Source organism: Lissotriton helveticus, chromosome 1_1, assembly GCF_964261635.1.
Source record: "Lissotriton helveticus chromosome 1_1, aLisHel1.1, whole genome shotgun sequence".
Taxonomy (NCBI): Eukaryota; Metazoa; Chordata; class Amphibia; order Caudata; family Salamandridae; genus Lissotriton; species Lissotriton helveticus.
In genome coordinates this window covers 356,498,325-356,515,704 of record NC_136057.1, presented here as the reverse complement: position 1 = coordinate 356,515,704, position 17,380 = coordinate 356,498,325, and the positions used below count along the sequence as shown (strand labels likewise).

General features: G+C 44.7%; 1 protein-coding gene across 2 annotated transcripts in view; it reads right to left on the bottom strand.

Annotated features, from left to right (window-relative positions):
• Positions 1-16,527, bottom strand: part of BID (BH3 interacting domain death agonist) — a 436,998-nt gene extending 420,471 nt beyond the window's left edge. The window contains exons 1-2 of one of the 2 annotated variants that reach the window (XM_078673631.1): positions 16,377-16,523; positions 7,363-7,501 (exon numbers count right to left, since the gene is read on the bottom strand). The gene's annotated coding sequence lies outside the window, so the exon portion shown is untranslated. Of the gene's footprint in view, positions 1-7,362; positions 7,502-16,376 lie in introns of both variants that reach the window. The other variant, XM_078673629.1, reaches the window with a different exon arrangement.
• Between the last annotated feature and the right edge of the window lie 853 nt (positions 16,528-17,380).

Here is a 17,380-nt window from a genome sequence, read left to right as displayed (position 1 = left end):
GGGCGGAGGCCGAATTGCAGAACCGAGTCAGAGTGCTTCTGTCGCATCTTACAGGCCAGTGGTTCTAGGATTAGTGCAAAGAGCATTGGTGATAGCGGGCAGCCTTGTCTGGTACCGCGCTTTATCTCTATGGGATTGGATGTGTAGCCGTTTATTCTGACCCGTGCCTTAGGCTCTGCATATAGTAACGATATCCATTTCAGGAATGGCTCTGGGAACCCCATTTTGCGAAGCGTGAGGAACATAAAATCCCATTCCACCGAGTCGAATGCCTTGGCAGCAACTAAGAGGGCCGCGGCCGCTGGTGTGTCCGGGTCTAGTTGATGGTATAGCGCAAAAATGGTGCGAATGTTGTGGGTGGTGGACCGGGTCAGCATAAAGCCTGCTTGGTCTGGTACACCAGGTTGCATAGAAGCGGTTGTATTCTGTTTGCTATTATTTTCGCTATAACTTAGCATCTATGTTTATCAGTGATATAGGCCTGTAGGATTCGCACTCAGTGGGGTCCTTACCCGGTTTTAGGAGTGCTATCAGGAGTGCCTCGCTCAGTGAGGTCGGGAGTGTGCCTTCTTCATAAGCTTCTTCAAGCATTTCTGCCAAATGTGGGATCAGGAGATCACGGTATTCTTTATCAAATTCACCCGGAAGGCCAACTATACCCGGTGCTTTGTTGTTGGGTAAGGAGGTAATGGCTTCTAATATTTCATCCCGGGTGATATGGTGACATAAGTATTCGCGGTGGGTGTCTGATATCCATGCCAGCGCCACGTCTTCTAAATAATCCCAAATTTCTGACGTTGCAGACCTTTCCTGAGCAGTGTACAGTTTAGTGTAGAATTTGGTGAAGCATTCTAGTATGGTTGGGGAGTCGTATACTGTTTTATGTTGCACGTCCTGAATCTGTGTAATATACGTTGAAGTGTAATTGGGCCTAATTTTGTGCGACAACGCTATGCCAGGTTTCCCTCCCTCCCCATAGTTTCTAGCGGTGTATTTGTGCGAGATATATTTGATCTTGTCATCTGCAAATTCATTGTATTTATCAATCTGTGTTCTGATGTTAGCCAATAATGCTGTATCGTGCGTGTCTTCAAATTCGCGTGCCGGCCTAGCAATTTCAGCCTCCGTTCTATCCAATTGTCCCTGTATATCTTTTAGTATGCCTGCGTGTTTACTAATACAGTGTCCCCTTATGGTAACTTTGAAAGCTTCCCAAAGCGTTCTTGTGCTCTGCACTGATCCTGAGTTATGTTCGAAAAAGTCCATGATAGCCTGGCGTAATTCTTCCCTAAATACCTGGTCCTATAGTGCTGTTTGCTTCAATCTCCACGTGAATTGTCTTGGGGTGTGTGTCGGGATTTGTATTGTGATATGAACCGGGGCATGGTCCGAAAGCGTCCTGTGTAGGTGTTCAAAGGCTTTTGTCCACGTGCATGCATCTCGGGATATCAGCCAGTAATCGAGTCTGGACCACATGCAATATGTCGAGGAAAAACACGTACCCTCTCTGCGGGCTGGGTTTCTAAGTCGCCATACATCCACCATATGCCAATCTTCCATCCCGTCCCTTAATACTTTGGCCGAGTATTTGCCATATCTATCTATCCCGGTTGACTCTCTAGTGTGGGGTCTAGGCAAGTGTTGAAGTCTCCTCCCCAGAGAATAGTGTTGGGTTGGAGTTCACGTAGTTGTGTCCAGATTTGTGCATAAAAGGAGGGGTCTTCTTTATTCGGGCCATACACATTTACAATAGTAAGTGTTGTGCCCCCGAAACAGCCCTGCACTATAACATATCGCACTTGGTCGTCTTACACAGATTTAATGAGTGTGAAAGGTGTATTGCGTTTTACCCAGAGCAGAACCCCTCTCGCGTAGGAGGAATAGGACAATGTCATTCTGTACGTAGCCCACTTGGCCCCTATTTGTTTCTCTCTTAATTCCGTCAGGTGTGTCTCTTGTAAGCAGGCTACATCTATTTTGTGCCTGTCCAGGTATGCTAGGACCTTGCGTATTTTTCGTGGGTTATATAGTCCCCTAACATTCCACGTTAGGAGTGTCAGTCGTCTGTGCTGAGTTAGGGCATAAGTCATCTGCCGATTCTCTGCCATCAGTCCGGTGTATGCGTCTATGACGGATGAAAGTGTCTCCCATGTGCCTGTCTGCTACATTGCCACTGGTCAGAGTTTTCTGTTTACCCGCCCTTCCCAACCCCACCCACTCCACCTTCCTTTTCTCAGTGGAGCCATTCCCAGCTTTAACAAAAAACATTTCCCCCAAGTGATGAAATTAAAAAGAAAACAATATAACAGTTTGTGTGGAGCTCACATAGGGGTCAGAGGCGCCCACCCGTTTCCTGTGGCTTAGACCACATGGGTACACCCCCTGAACATGCATATTACGAATACCAACACTATTACAACAGTACTAAGCAAGGCTGTGAGATAGCCCTCTCCAGCGGAGGTCAATGAGCTCATCCTATATCAAAACAAAAGGGGGTATGGCAACACAAAAGGACATTATTTATAAACGTTGAAAGTCAACTTATCTGGTCCAGCAGTATGTAGGCTTCCTATATTTAAGCATCGTCCGACCGGGCCCTGGTGGGGGACGTCCCACACAGCGCGCGGACAATTATCCGTCTTAACAAACATGTGTCCATGGAATAGTGTTCACTCCACATCAGACGTGGTAGACTGATCTCTGCGTTCTCCCCTTGGTGACCTTCTCCGCACTCCCAGCTGGCCCTTCTGTTGTATGAACTTCATTACTTCCGACGGTTCAGTGAAGATCCGCGTCCTGCCATCAACTATGAGCTTTAGTCTGGCCGGGTATAGCATGGCGTACGGGATATTCAAGTCTCTCAATTTCTGTTTAGCTGTAGTGATTTTTTTCTGCGCCTCCTGCACTGATGACGTTAAGTCTAGGTAGATGGATATGTTCATACCTTCATGCGATAACTTGCCGAGTTCTCTGGCCTTTCAGAGCGCCGCATCTCTGTAATTTAGTAATTTGGCGATAATCTGCCTCAGTCTGGAGCCAGCAGGTGGTTTTTGCGCCAGCGATCTGTAGGCTCTCTCCACAATGAAGATTTCTGATAACGTGTCACGTTCCAGCATGGAGATGAGTAGATGCTCCACATAGTGTTCCATTGGGCCCGTGTTTGTCGTCTCGGAGACTCCCATTAAGCGGACATTGTTTCTTCGGGACCTAGCTTCCAAGTCTTCTGACTTCGCCGTTATGGCCGCCAATTGCTTCTCCATCCTCGTCTGTTTCGCATCCATCTGTACTTGGCCGTCTTCAGCTTCATATATTCTCCGCTCCGCCATGTCCAGTCTTTCTGTGTGTTTATCCAACCGCTCTGACATCCTATCAACTCCATCTACGTCAAAGAGTCAATCTTCCCATCAATATTCGACAGTGCGGTTAGAATTGTGGTGAACATGGTTTGTATGTCGTCATTTGTTACCCCCCCTGTAGCTCCCGCCGTCGCTTGCGCCGACGATTATTCATCAGTATTTTGGTCCTGATGTTTCTTCGTTTGTACAAAGTTGATTTTTGTTTGGGTGCGGTCCGTTTTACCCATGACGTGGTTGAGAATTTATCCAGTCCACGCGTGCGTTGGTCACGGCGTCGCCAGAGCAATGAAGCCTTAAGTTGGGACCCACGGTCCGGTCTATGGCATAAAGTATGACTATGTTCTATGGGGCGAGAAGATCCTAGTCGCCAATGGTAGTCTGAGTGCTATTGCAGAGTGTATCTTCAGACCCTGGTGCGGGTGCGGAAAGCGCAGGCGTCAAGGGGCGCTGACGAGAGTTTCCGGGACCCCGTACATCCGCCTACTGTCCTGTAATACCAGGGACTGTTTCTCAGACTAGTACCCACTGTCCGCTGCAAGTGCGTGCCCCAGCTCCACTCAGTCACCAGACTTCTCCCAGCTGTGTTTGCCCGGACTCGGCCTCTGATCTGTGCAGCCCCCTATAGTCAGGCACTCAACAGGCAGGAACCGGGTAGAAGGGGGTCTCACACGTTCCCCAGCACTGATGTGGAGGGCAAAGGTAATTCAAAACTGCCCACTTTTTGTCTCAGTCGTCTGTGTTGCTGTGTTGTCTAGTGTCTGTGATCTATCTCGCTCCTTGAGGGTCCCGCAATCCTGTAAGGCCCGTGTGTACTCTCAAGCAGCCTGTTTCTTTAGTCCAGTAGCCGCCCTGTGGTGTCAATGCCCAAGGTGGGTCTGTGTTCACTATGTGACCTCGGCGGGGCCGCCCACCGGGTCCCAGCTGCGTCCGCAGGTAATTACGGGCATCCGCCGGTGTACTTTCCCGGTGTCTTTTCGCCCGTGAGGGCGCGCAGTCCCAATTGCTAGGCCCCGAGATACAGGCCCGGGCTGAAGGGATGACGATGTCACTCACGGGTCTCTGGTGTTCATCGGGGGCTCCGCAGACATCCCGCCGCTCTCCTCAGTAAATTTAAACAATGTCGGCCTCAGCGCTCATGCCTGCCAGCGCCTCCACCGATTACGTTACTAGGGTCGCGGTCACAGCAGGTCTTGCTTTCCCCCGCAGCCGGGAGGCGTGCCTTACGTCCCAGCTTATCTTTCCACTGCGGCCTGAGGCTTCACTTTCGTTTTCTACGCTGGGCCGCAAGCTTCTCGTTCACAGTTTCGGGTGTCTCCAATAGCTTACAGAGTCGGACACAGCTCCCCGGTGGGCCCGCTCACATATCCTCTTGACCTCTACCGGATGCTGGCTGTTTGGCCAGTGTTGGCAGGATATAGCTGAAAAGATAGTAGGGCGTGCGCAAGGACCTCGCTTAACAAGCGGCCATCTCGCTTCAAGGCTAGCTCCGCCCCCCTAGGATGGTATATATATATATATATATATATATATATATACACATCATATATATGGTATATTCACATCTGGAGGATTCGAGGAGCAGCCCTGTTGACCATCACTTCTACAGCACCAATAGAATACATTTTTCAGAATTGTCTAGAATTCTTCTTAATCTCTTCCCTTGCAGTTCTTTTTGATATTGACTGAGGTGGAGGCAGGGTGGGATGGCACTGGAGAGGTGGGAGGGAGGTTAGGGTTGGAATCCAGGATTGCAAAGTTTTTCTTTTTCTCAGAATTTTTTGGGTAGTTTTGTGGATTGTACCTATTTGCAAATTATTGGTCAAAGGTGTGTGAAATCAATGAGATATTCAAGAAACCTATACCTTCCTTGAAAGCAAAAACAGTGAATATAAGTGGGGGAAAAAGAGAAATATGTAACTTGTTATGCAGGGGACTGATCCACAAAAATAATATACCATTATGTCTGTCAGATCCTTTAAGGTGCAGTGATGTATTGTGTTTTAGTGTGCTCAAATCCAACAATGGAGCTGTGGTTTACAATGTTTTTTCATTGTGTACCAACTATGCATCACTTGACGGGGAAAAATCTAATTGATAGAAATTAGCGGTAAATGAAAGCTCAGCATTTTTTAAATGTACCTTAGACTCTGCATTTAGAGAAAGAGTGATTGGCACTTCTCCAAATTCTGGATTACCCATACTGCCAGACAAGTATGAGGGAGTTTTTTTTTCAAATTGTGTTTTTGTGGAAAATGACTTACAACAGAAAGCCACAAATGTGGTGAAATGTATTAGATAATATAAAATGGCATGCCTACTGCATTCCCTCCCTTTCCCTAATTAGATGGTAGGTTTCATGTATGGGTGGGTCTCTTGACTGGGGCTGGGAGAGCTTAAGAATGTGACCATGGAAGTTGCAAGAAAGAAGCTTGGAAATAGGTACATTTTTTCGTTGTGTGGCGTGGGTGGATGCCACCACTTTTTCTTAACCAGAATACCTTGCAAACATAAAGCATTGCTGCAAACAAAACTGATTTTCCTCACACTTCGGCAATGGAAATGTATAGACTCTGTGGCAATCAGTAAAAGACGCACAACCCTGACAAAACCAGTACTACACATCTATTGATGGACCCATCGTAAGGGACAGGATACAGGCCAAATCTGAGGATTGTGTTGCGTGAATGTAGAGTTTGCCCTATTATGTGCCGTTTAATAGTCCCACCATCAGGGGGGGGTACTCTTTGTATTGGGAAAAGTCTGGGAACATGGATGGTAAAAAAACTGCGAGAGATTTTGGAGTTTTCTATTACAGGAGAGATACCCCCACAGTTATGAAGCCGAAAGTAATAGAGATGTGGGTCAAGTCTTGGCACGGATATGTTGCTGCATGAGGGTCAAGCCTTGATCGGGATATGTTGCTGCCTGAGGAAGACTGGAGGGAATTATATGGATAAAAATTGTTTAAGTATCTGACAAATTGCATGTTCAATGCATTCTACCCGACAGCCAATCAGGGAGAGGGATGTGTGACTTGAAATAGTAGACACTATGGGATGCAGAGTATTTGAAAGTGTACTTTCTATACTTTCATTACAGAACTGCAGTTTGATCAAAATGTCATCAAACGAACAGTGCACCATAAACTGTGAGTCTGCCAGTGATCTGCACTAATATTACCTAATTGACTGTCCATATCACATTCCCTTGGAAACTCACATATATAATATTTGAATAAAACATTAAGAAAAGGAGTTAACAGACTGGGAAAAAAATCACAGTTTTCAGTATATCTTCTGGGTGCAGAAGTTGCACAAATTCATATTGATGAATGCGCTAAAAAATATATAATTTTTATGGAAGCACATACAGATCAATGACGTATGTGTGTTTAAACAACATATTGCTGCTTTTTTAAACATAAAAAATAAAAAGCTGTGGCACAGGGTGTATTAACACCTTGGCAATGAAAGGGTAAGAGATGTGTAGACCGATCCTCCCTTGCAGGGAGAACCCCAATCAAAGTGGAAAAGATATTTGGGAGAACTTTCTGGGCTCATTTAAGGATAAATGAAAAGCCTTGAAATTAATCATCACAGCAAATAGGAAAAACCTCAGCTGGGCATTGAAATACAGATTATGAAAGTAGTCCTCTTTCTGTTTGACTGAAGTCAAGAGGTCTCCTGAGGCAATCATGGAGCTAATGTGCTGTAACCATTTATTCCAGAAAGACAATTTACAGAGTGACCTGTTCACCCTCTGCAGATCTGTGAGAACATCAGAAGGTTTGTGTCCATAAACAGAACTCAGAATGCTCTGGTTCCCTATTCCAATTGTAATAGCAGAACACATATACAATCACATAGATAAGACCGAACAAGGCTCCAGACGGGGTTCTAAGTACCTCACATTAATACAAATTATAACACATGGGAGCCTGCAATCCCTGTATAAAAGCCAGCCTCTAATTTCCTTATTCCAGGTAATTTGTGACATCCATAATTACCTTTAATAAATAAATGGCGTAGCCTCACAACTGGAATCACCTATTACAGTTGATTTCTGAATCCGCAATGCCACTGTAAGAGGCAACAGTTGAGGGGAAAGGAAGGTCACTGAAGTCTTCTCCTTCTTCTGCTGTTTTTCTAGATGAACATTAAGAAGCTGAAATGTGGCATTTATAAAAACAAGGGTACTTTTTCCACGCTTTAAGTAATTGAAGGAAACAATCTCTGTCTGCATGGTTCTATGAATTCTGAGCTACAGCGTTTTTAAAAAATCTGACTTGTAGTTAACTGATTCAAATATCTTTTTGCAACAAATATGCAACTGCTTTTTGGTGTATTTAATTTTACACTAGAGATTATATTTTTTTCTTTGTATTCACAAACATCTTATCTCTTTCATACGAAAGAGTACCACACCACTGATATACGTGGTTTGTGGGAACAGTTATGGTGTGATTATGTATTATAAGGAATAAAATACCCCTCTGCTGTACATAGTAAAGATATTACAAGTCAACTTGGAGTTTCATTACTTTATATAGGAACTCAGCCTTCAGCGAGGTTCCTCTATATGGTCAGGGAAGGAACGCTCCTATTCCTTGGAATATTCTTATAATGTATGATACAGGGTATTTTATCCCGTATACAATATAGTATGTACATGAAATAGATATCAAAACAATTCCACATATTGCTACAGAAATGGGCTGCAGAGTGAGATTTGAGCGAATGCTTCACGGTGTTGCAACAGTTAAGTACTCTAATAGAAACTGGTAAGGTTTCATATTGTTGGTGCATGTCCTGAAAATGATTGGATAATGGAGGATCTTTTATTAAATTGTTTGCTTTGTAGATAATTTAGCTTCAAGCAACATTGCATGTAATGAGCAAGTGTCAAGTCCACGGACGTCCATGGAGCACCTTTTGGGGGGGAGCGGGGGCAGGGGTGACCATCTCCCAGATGCGGTAAATCTACTGATGCACGCATCCAAAGAAATAACATTAGAGGAAGAAGCAGATACTAACATAGGATACCGAATCAAGGTTTGTGGCTAGGGAAGGAGGGTGGGGGGTAAGGCTGGTGTGCAGCTGTGTGCAGTGAGTGGTTGGCGCTGCAAGCCTAGGCAGGAGGAATCGCTTGGTGAGTTTATTGGGGTGTTTCGGCTGGGGTGGTGTTCCTGCGTAGTGTGTAGGGGGTCTCAGGAAGGCAGAGCCAGGAGGGCTGCTGCTCGCAGAGATTCCACAGGGGGGCCTTGTGACTGTGGGGGCGTAGTGTCCTGTTCAACAATTTGACAAAACCGCAGGAGTAGCACACTCCATTCAGGGGAGATGGGACGGCGGGGGGCTCTGCGCATCTCCTCATAATGGCACGCATCTTCTTCTGCAGAGTCCCACTTACATACCACCCCAAGCCACCAGGGGCGGTTGCATAGGACTCATACTGACTTGCTGGATTCAACAATTTAAGAGTGAAGCATGCAAACTGGATCAGGTCTACCAAATATTCATTCAGACAGAAGTCAGGCTTTAAAAGGCAGAAAATCTGTTTTTAGGTTGTAGAATAATACATGTCGACTATTTAGCCATTCCTGTTAGTTTGGCAGGATAGTTAAGATGTCTTGATCAGAGTTAACTAATACGCTAAAGTATGAGCGGGTATCATCTGCATAGTGATAGCAAATCCTTCATTTGGTTATTTGCGACCAATGGGGTTCTATAAATATTGAAAAGTAAAGGTGCCCATTCTCTGGTGACGGGTCAGTTCAGACAGATTCCCCAATTGCAACACATGGATGCTTATTGGAAAGATATGATTGCAACCATGTTATTTCTGTGCTATTTATTTAAATCCTTTGTTTGATAGTGTATATGAAGATTTTAGGAAGCAACTTTAACTGTTATCGAAACAAATGTGAAGGTGTAGTCTACCACATCCACCATTGATGTTTTGCGGCTATGTTCTTAGAGGAAACCTTATTGGAAATCACCTATAAGTTTATTTATTCCGGATAATCCTTGAGCTGGGATGCAGTACAATTTTCTATAATATTCATGAGAAGTGGTGCTGTAATTGAGCGAAAATTCTCAAATCAGTTTGGTCAGCTGCTGTTTTTTTAAACTGAGGTTTTACATGCCCATGTTTAGGGTCAAGCCTACGAGAGGATGCGTTTGAATTTATAATTGTTTTTAATTTATTTTGGATGCTTAAGACAAGTTTCGCTTGTGTGGAGTATTTATAAGGTTTGTCAGGTTTTTTTTACCAATGTGGTAGATGTAAGTGTTTGAACAACTACTACATCAGCAGTATGCTGTTTGCCAACATTAGAGGGCCTATGTTTAACTTGATAAGTCATCTAGATGTCCATCCGTTTGTGTGGAATTTGGGTGTGTGGTGGTGGAGATTGTTAGCGTATTGGTGTTTATTTTATGAGGTACAGTAGCATCAGGCTCTACTTTTGGCAGGACAGGTTTAAAACTGTTATAAAACTTAAGGAACGATCCCTGGTGCTCCCAAGAGAAAGTTTGATCTCAATAACTTCTTATAACGGGTTCTCGATTGAATGGAGCAGTGCTTTTACACGTCATTGTAATTTTTATTGGAGAGTAACCCTGTGGGCCTACTAATGTTTCATGGCTGAGCATGGCGTCATGTGGACTAGAGTGGTCCAAGCTAAAGTGGCTTTAATTTGAAGAAGGACATTCAGTCCCATCCAAGAGCTTTTTTAAGTCATACGTGGCTTGGTAACGATCTTCTATTGGAGAGGTGTCTTGGAAATGAATATGGCGAGTGTGTGCTACACTCGGAGATGTGGGGGTATGGGAGTTTTGGCAGGGTGGAGATTGTATCCTGACGAGACATCTTGTGATTAAGCAGCTGGAAGCAAGAGTTGTTGTATCAGTTATAGGAAGGGGGAGCTACAGTTCAGGAGAGAGACAGCTTTGTCTCGGAGTCAGGCAGGTGGGAGACAAAGTTCAGAGGAGGGACATCGGTTGTATTAGTGTTAGGTTGGTTGGAGCTAGAGTTTAGAGGCTGGTCCATCTTGTGTGTTTTAGTAACCCAGTGGGAGCTCGAGGACAGAACAGATCCATTGCAGGTATATGTCATAGGCAGGAGAGAGCTTACATTCAGAGGAGGGACATCCAGGGTGCTTGTGTGTGGTACAATTAGGAGGAGGAACAACGGAGGTAGAATGTTCGCTAAAAAGAAACTTACATCTGGGAAAAGGCTCCACCTCAGGAGGGGTGATCTGACCTCAGGCCATTAACAAGGTTAAGGCTAAGAGAATTCAAGCAAGGCCTAACAAATCTGGAGGCTCCACACTCCAATTGCATCAGATTCATAACCTTGCAGTTGTTGGGTGAGCATGGGGTCAAATCATGAGTTTTCTCTGTTCGCCCTGAAAAGGTGGGTGTTATAACCATGAGAAAAACTGGATTACGACTCATCTGAACAGTTGGAGGCATTTATAGTATAGGTAGACATGGTAATAAGAACGTAGAGGATGCAGGCAGAAAATCACACCAGTATTCTGGGATCCTTGGAAACCAGGGCGTGAATTGTTGAGCCACATACAATTGGTCATAAAGATGAGATTCAACAAAGTGTGTTGAAGGGGCACATTAATTGCAGTGCAAGATTAAAACTAAGTTCAATGGGGGCATTGGTACAAAAATATTATTAGCAACACACATAATTATTTGTGGTTCCACTAAAATAAACCAAACTAAAAAGTATAAGAAATATAAAAAAACACATTTGTATCATTAACTGAGAGAAAGAGCAGCAGATTAGTGCACACTTTGCTGCTGTGCAAGTGAATCATCACTAGCAGGCAATGATATTTACTTGGGAGTGGACAGTGTTGAGCATTTCAGAACTATTCTAAAAAGACCAAAACACTGTGTTTTCATCTTGAAAGCCATGTATAGCACAAACAATACAATAAAATTACTAGTAGGCGGAAGACTGGGTGCAGCTTGTTACATACAGTGCTGGGCAGGAGGTCTCCTGCTAGTTGGAGAGGGACAATTTTGGGGAGGCACAGTTTTGTAAATGTAATATTCTGTTTAGAAAGACTGAAATATATTATACAACTAAGTGTATTGCGCAGCAAAATAAACATAAAAATAAAAATGTTAGAGGAAAAAAGCGAAGAACCTGGTGTGGGGGTGGCCTTGTGGAGAGATACTTTATAGGGAAGTAAAGTTTGGGAGATTTTTTTGCAATTTACAAGGCATTGTATGAAAACATGGATGTATAGCAGAACATTAATTATGGAACTGCTTACACATGCTCAAAAGATGCGCCTCAGCTCTTAAACAGAAATAAATGCCGCTTTGTGTTTATGAGGAAGTTTGAGTGGAATTGTTTTAAGTAAAGCCAGATGCGATATCGTGTTTTAGAGGAATATTTTAGATTATTGGAAGAAGGTATAATGGGAACTATGACGCTGACCAGGTAACAGTAATTGGGGTTTTAGGGAAGCAGCAAACTATAACATACATACTGTGATTCAGATGAGCTGTGTGCATTAAAATCACTAGAAGTTCTGGTACAGAGAAAAATGTGACAGTGGGTGGTCCGATTCCAGTACACACAGTTGTTGTCTGTACTATACAATGTGGAAGCGATGGGTTGCAAGGGATCCCACCGTTTCGCATCAGCAACTCAGGGATGTGATAGCCAGCAGTGGTTCTGTGCAGGGGGAGCTGAACCCCTAAGACGCCTTCTGTGGCAAAACATTAGCAAGGGGCATAAGCTGGTATGAAAGGTGGCATCGAGAACCGCAACTTCAGCAGCTACGAGGGGGGTGGGTGGGGGCAGTCGTCCGGGCCCGGTGGCCACGGCTAGGTTAGACTAAAACTCTAGTTTTAGGGCCACCCTTAGTCTGCAGGCAGTAGCTCGTAAATATAATTTCACAGGAATGCCATGTTCAAGCAAAGGAACTAAGTACGGTGATGGTGACAGGGAAAGAAAAAAAACCATTGCAATTGGAAAAAGAGGAGAGAAAGAGTGAGGGAGAGACAGAAATAAAATAAAAGGTAAGAAGGGGGGGGGAAAGAGTTGAGAAAACAGGAAAAGATCTAACGGAGAAGGAAGAAACGGAGCTGGTGGAGAAGAAAGAAGGAAAAACAATTAACCAAGGGAAACAAAACAAGGGGTGTAGGGGAAATGAGAAGACCCACCCAATATCCTAGAAAGGGGCGCCCTTGGCAGCAGGCAGTACTTTCCGTTTTTTAAATTTCTTGAGTGCCCCTTCAGAAATGCATAGAAAACATTTTGCTGGTGATTCTTCAACTAGTTAAATTATGACGCGAACGCCCACAATTTGACCCTTTCTTTCAGACGCTCTTAGTTGTAGAATAAATACCCCTCGCTCCCTTGGTACGGACGTCCTCCCAAATAGGGCCCAGCAGGATGGGGGCTTCTGCAGGCGCGAGGACGTGGAAAACGGAGCACATAGCAGTTGCCTCTCGGTTCCTGGTACCCTATTGTCGCGTAGCGCGGGGAAACCCTTGGTTGGGCAGCCATGCGCTGTACACATCCGAATAATAATAATAACATGGAAGAGTGGTATGTTCAAATCTGCAGTCCGCGCAGCCGAGACAGGCAACCAACAGCCCTAGGAAATGTAAAGCAGCAACGCTTACCAATCTCTCATCTGTTAAAGACAAACAGACCAAGGCTAGTAAAAGGAATAAGCAAGCAAGAGTCAGACGAGCCACATGAAGGCTCGAGTCTGGCACCAAGCTCTGGATCACGATCACCTCGAGGTCTCCTGGGACCCCCTCGAGCCAAAAAAAACAGGAGGCGAGCTTTGAAGCATCTCCTCTCTTCTCCCTTCCCTGCCTCCTCTCTCAGCACTGTGCGAATAATGACAAGGCGCATGAGCACCCGGATCGTTAGTCCCCAAAGTCAGAATAAGCGCCACTGAGGATTTCCGATGCATGCATTCAAGGACACACCCAAGGTGCATTGGAGTATTGGTATTTCATGAGGGTCATGAGAATGCAAACCTGCTGCCCTGGCCAGCGCCTGGTATGTGGCACACAGGTGCCATGTGGTCTCTCCCCAGGCCGTGTGCTTTTGTAATACTGACTGTGATGAAGCACATTCCCAGCCTGTACTTTACTCACACACCTCGTGACACGGGGGTCTGAGTACACACAGCAGGCGGGGAATGTGTCTGGTGATTTACATCTGCTCTTTGTTCAGGGAAATACATTGGAGAGTACTAAATGAATGTCTTTCCATACATAGGCTGTTTACTTTGCTTGTGTATGATGGACACCTGTGGACCGTTTTGTTTCCCTAATCTTTTTTAACTGCAGTCATTAGGGTGCTGGAGCAACTCTTGAAAGTACTCTGTTTTCCTTAAGGCAAGGTAAGCTAGTGATAAACTGATTTAACGCAACACATCTTTTCTCTGAACTTAGTATACTAATTTAGTTCAAAATGACAAATGAACATAAACAATTGACATGTTGCTGTTAAAGGAGAAAATGAACGAGATACCTTAAATTGCACAATATATGACAAGGAAACACAGGCTCAAATCCCAGATTCCTCACTTGACCAAATGGTGTGATCCTTGGCAAACCTTATTTCACAGTCTCATTTTCCTTGAGTCACCAATTTGAGAACACCCTGATATAATTCAATTCAGGATGTGCCTTATATGACAATGTCACATATATGGTTCAATAGTCAACAATGTTGCATCACATATGACACGTGACAAACATTTCACGGTTCACTTGTTGTAATGTGATCTGGATATAGGGGAATGGTTCTAAGCTTCTGGCTTAAAAACATTACTTTCAATAGATACCAAAATATGCAGTCTACTTATGCCAATCGCCGCATTGAGTAATTTTTCTACCAAGAGGCACTAGAATATGCAAGCTGGTGAGCGCAAGCAAGATTTGGAGTCCCCAAGCGCGATTTTCTAACGGGGGCAGTTGCAGCCAGAAGACTGCTGTTCATGTAGATTTTTTGCCGTTCAAGTGGATTTTCTACTTAAGCTACAGCAAAAACAACTTAAATGGCCATGCGCTCTTGCACAACGCATGGTGCTGTTCGCGTTGATTTTCAGCACTGCTCATGCAACCCGCGCTAAATTGCAGTGAAATCTGAATATTTCCACCCGTTGGCAGAATCCTGCAGAGTTTTGTGGAGTTTTTCTGTAATTCAGTGCATTCCACGCAGCAAAACTTCGCGAGTTCCCCACACCCCTAGTGCACAGCATCACACTTATGGTGTTCATGTTGTGGGTACTCTCACTTGGAACTAGCATCATCACTATCTGCAATGAGAGCCATTATTACACAAAGAAAGCACCTGCGTTGCGACTAGATATGAAATATGAACAGGAACCACCCAAACTGGTCCCTGGATTTCAGACAGTGGATCTTCTTCAGTGGCCAAAGAGTGGGAGTACTCCAAAGAGTACTTGGACAGCTGCTGTAATCTAGGGTTAGTATCACTGATCACTAGGCTCCCTGAGATAAGGGGATATCACCACAAGTCTGCATATCTGATTGGGGGGCAGTGAATCTGGCTGGGAGCCCGCCTTCCTGCTGAAAGGGTAGAAGTGACTTTTCCTGTAGGAACTGACTGCCCGAAAAGGAAAAGCTCCTCAGCCAACTCTGGAGAGAGAAGCAAATCAGGAGAAGCATACTACCGTGGGAGTGAGCCTACAGCCGACCAATGTGTGGCTAAGGGGTCCCATGGCCTCCTCGTGTGCCCAGTAAAAGTCCAATGTGAACCTGCAACTTGCCTGTATGATGAATCCATCAGCCGCCATAAGAAGACACATAACTCATGAAAGTTGCTACATTTTGCCACAGTGGCCTGCCTGTAGCATTCCATACAATATCCTCTCTGTAGTACTGCATATTTCTTAAGTATATATAGTATTGAGACATAGCGTGTCTGAAGTACTTCCCTTTTTGTTAAATAAAAGAGATATAGTGTGGTTGAAGTATGTCCCTTTTTGTTAAAAGAAAAGCACTGGGTTGTCTTTTGTTGATCGTTTGAGTTTTTAGTCGTCACAGCCCTCCTACACCTGCATCATCTCCCTGAGACTTCTTGGGCTGCTCGACCTCGCTACACTGAACCTTAAGTGTGGCAAAGGTGCATCTGCACAATTTTGCACCTCCAAGGTAGGTCAGACCACAGGCAAAATACCCCAACCCCAGGGGTGGCGCCCAGTAGCCTCTGCCTGCCCTGTGACACACCCAAACTAGGTCGACAACACCTGATGCCTGATTAAAATGGTAAAGCTTTGGCTCAGACTCCTGGCTTGGGTCAATGAATTTGCAGGCTTACCCACCTCTAAAACAAGTCCTAGCATCCTTTCCAGTCTCGAAGATAAGCAATAAGGGTAGGTGGTGACCTCAGTTAACCTAACACCTGAAGATAACATTGACTGAGAACTTGACTAACCCATTTTGATGGGATTGTTGAAATCGGTTAAAGAGAACTCCTTAGACAACCCTAAAGGACAAAAGTTTAAAGGAAAACGTTTTAAATAAAACAAAAATAAGTTATTTCGTTTTTGTATGGGATGTCTAGAGTTTTGAAGTGTCTGTCTCTAGAGAGGAGTCCGCCTCAGATGATAAATATGGTGGAGGAAGGACAACGAGCTAATTAACATACAGCCATTCATTTCTGTGTTGAAAACCGGGAATCTCCCGCATATTTCAGTGGTGTGCTTAGGTACAGAACCTGAGTGTGCAAACTCGAAATACGGAGCAGTGCATTTTACCTGAAATCACAACTGGACTTAGTTTTCTATTCATTCAAACTATCTAAAAACTCAAAATTCTTCAGGAGACAAGGCGCCCGAGAAGCTGCATCTAAGGAGAGGGTCCTTCAGCATCAGCAGATTGCGTGCGCAGGTTATGTCTCTGTCAAGTTCAGTTCGGAAGTTCAAAAACAGTTTTCATTACAGTTAAAGCCATGAAACCCCCTTTAGGTAACTAACGTATTACACGAAAATGTACTCACTGACAGTCCGCGGCGACCCTGTGACAGCTGCCGTGACCCCCAAAGCTGCGCGAGGGACCCCGAAGAGTTTATAGCGCGACTTCCGCCCAGTATTAAAACTGAGCGCACTGTACGGCTGCCGTCTGTCCTTTCACTTCCTCCTTTGCGGCTCCTCCCTCTTCCCGGTTTCTGTTTCCGCCCCGCGCGCACATTGCCTGCGCTTCATGTAGTTCTGTTTTTTCTTTGTACTTTTTGTTCTGCCTGAAAAGCACCAGCCGTTTATGATTTTTTTTCCATAGCGTCCAGAGGTGAACAGCAAAAACGAGCACTGGTAAGTGCATCAGAATTCGTCTATGTGATTAATAGTAATTTGTTTTTTTGTTGTACTTAGTAGTTTGGTGAATAGTTGTACATAATATATTATTTATTTATTTATTTTATTTATATTCTTGTAGCGCGCCTGAATCAGCCCCGAGGGGGTATCTCCGCGCGTAGCTTCTGTATGAGTCGAAGGAGCTAATTGAGGGACATAGCAGTGTAGGGAGCAGAGGCGGATTAATCTTGGGTAAATAGGTATGTTTTTAGTTTTTTTCTAAAAGAAAAGAGATTAGAGATGTGTCTCAATTGTGGTGGGAGGGAATTCCATAACAAGGGGCCTTTGAGAGAGGGTGCACGGCCACCCTGTCTCGCTCTGATGACTTTGGGTACATGCATCAACATGGTGTTACTGGAGCGCAAAGCACGTCCAGGAGAGTAGGGGACAAAGATGTCTTTTAAGTATTTGGGACCGGACCCATAAATGCATTTATGCATTATGCAGCAAAGTTTGAAATTGACCCGTTGTTGCACTGGGAGCCAGTGAAGGTGAGAAAGGAGAGGGCGTGACGGGGTACGGGGGGGGGGGCATTCAGGATGAGTCTTGCTGCGGTGTTCTGCACCACCTGCAGTCTGCATAGTTGTTCTTGGTTGGCGGAGATGAGTAGACCATTGCAATAGTCTACCCGCCCGAGTACTAGTGCCTGTAC